Below are 2,157 nucleotides of genomic sequence, written 5' to 3'. Positions count from 1 at the left end.
GACTTAATTTGAGTCAAATTTTCAGACTAACAAACAAATAATCTTACACATTCTGAAAACAAGATTATTATTCTTACACAATCAGTTCTTGTTTAGTGAATCAGTCTCAAAACAAGATCAAAAATACTTTTTGGCTGGATATAAGATTTTAAAACTTGGTAAGATGGACAGTTTTTACAGTGTATGGTAACATTTATTTAACCATATTGATAGCCTACATCACTTATCCAAGGAAGGCCCAAAGGCAGCTAAACCTGCATGTTTTTGACCCCAGGCCCAAACTGAGGATGAGATTTTTGCTATGAGGCGATAGTGCTAACCACTAATCCATCGCGCTGCCCGGCAAATCTTTCACATGATCAGGCACGCTGTTCCTCTTTCCTCTGCATCTCTTATGCCACCTTCAAATACGGGGCACCAACCCGCCGTCCTGACCACCCGGACGGGTCGACACGATCGCTCGRGGCACGATGAGTGATCGTTTTTGTTGTTTTTGTTTTTTTAATCTCAGTCAGAAAGCAGAGCCGCTCTCTGCCAGCACATAGTCCAAGTCACCGCAGGGGCACTTTCCATATCTCTGTGTGCCATGTCTGCACTGATCCTCCTCACAGCTGCCTGAGCTCATTCTGGGTCCGCTTCTGAATCCCACCCACCCCTCTCCTCATGCGACGGTTCCTGATAGTGTGTTTGTTGCTATTCTTGTCCGCCTCTGTGCTGCGCAGCATGTGCGTATCAGAGTTCTGTATTCACGTGCCTTTTTGCTTGCAGTCACAGCAGCAGATTAAACCTCTAATAAAACTCCTGGTGACACGAGCTTTCACTCTAAACCCCTAAGAGTTCCTTTYAGCACAACCTTTATACAGCTGCAGGTATTTACGCAGTTTCACCTCGTTATTATTTTCTTGCCTTTACTGAAGACTGAATTGAGGCAGCATCCAGCAACAATTCTGGCTTGTTTCGTTTCCAGATAGTGGGCGGTGGGTCCATGAAGGAATGCCTGTTTCCCCCCCTCGCTGTGTATCTGCAAAGATCATCGATGTGGAGCTACAGAGATGCTTTTACCTGGTGAATCGTGAAAATAAAACACAAGTCTTTCTGTAAGATAAAAGAGTGTCCCCCTCTGCATTTATTAATGACCTTTAACCTTTGAATAGGTGCTGAATTTTCATTTTTACTGAGATCATTCATGTGTTTTCACTCGATTAGCTTAATTCTTATTCTTGTCGTTTGAATAAAACATTCCAGCTCCAAATTCAGAATCAATAAAAATGTGTTTTTGAAAATGTTAATCTAATCTGTGCACATCCAACCACCTTTTTCACATCTGTCGGACTTTGAAGAGGAGGTCAGGCAGAAAAAAAAACTCAATTTCTGCACAGTTTGTGTTCCATTACATACGAATCCCTCCATAAATGTTAATTTATTCATCAAAGAGCAGAAGTTTACTGAGTCCGTCAGAATTCCTTCAGAACAACCATATATTAGATTCCTCCTTGAGAATTTTATTCATTCAACAGAAGCACGAAAACAACTGTGAACCACTACATGAGTCACGTTTGTATTAATTAGATTTTTCCTTTTGCACTTGAGCAACCAAYAATAACTCAGCTGGAGCAGAAATAGGAGGAAAAATGTCAAAGCAGCAATCTGCTCGTGCAAATTCCTGCAGGTTTCTCCTTCATCATGTGCAAASCCCCAAGATGTCAAGCAGGCAAACATATTTCTGCACGTTTAAAGAAAAAACGAGATGATGACTTACAGATGTCAGAGGATGCAGCTCCAGTGAAAAGAACTAGATGCGGAGGAGAAGGAGAAGAAGTACCTCCACAAGACGACTCCCAAATTCTGCGCTTCAGCGTCGGTTTGGACAAATATATCAGAATAACTTTTTTCTGTTTTCTTTTTTTTTTTTTTATCCAGGGAAATAAAAGCCACAAAAAACGCTACGCACACTGCTTTGTCCAGGTGTCCAGCTTTGTTTCTTCACATTAAAATAAAAAAAAAGAGCAGAATGAGTTGAGGCGCGCTGTTCAGAGCGCAGACAGGCGGACTGTCCGCTTCATCCAAGCGCGTCCAGCAGCCGCTCGCTTTTTTTTACGCGGACTGTCGTGAGCTGCAGGAGCTCCTCCTCACCTCACCTCCCGCCTGTCTGTCTGT

General features: G+C 42.5%; 1 protein-coding gene across 2 annotated transcripts in view; it reads right to left on the bottom strand.

The window, feature by feature from the left end:
• Nucleotides 1-2,157, bottom strand: part of calcr (calcitonin receptor) — a 66,775-nt gene extending 64,618 nt beyond the window's left edge. The window contains exon 1 of one of the 2 annotated variants that reach the window (XM_014020396.1): nucleotides 1,760-2,157. The gene's annotated coding sequence lies outside the window, so the exon portion shown is untranslated. The remainder of the gene's footprint in view (nucleotides 1-1,759) is intronic. The other variant, XM_014020395.1, reaches the window with a different exon arrangement.

The sequence above is a fragment of the Austrofundulus limnaeus genome, unplaced genomic scaffold, assembly GCF_001266775.1.
Source record: "Austrofundulus limnaeus strain Quisiro unplaced genomic scaffold, Austrofundulus_limnaeus-1.0 Scaffold251, whole genome shotgun sequence".
Lineage (NCBI taxonomy): Eukaryota > Metazoa > Chordata > Actinopteri > Cyprinodontiformes > Rivulidae > Austrofundulus > Austrofundulus limnaeus.
The sequence above is the reverse complement of the archived record's forward strand: the minus strand, read 5'-3'. Positions and strand labels throughout refer to the sequence as shown.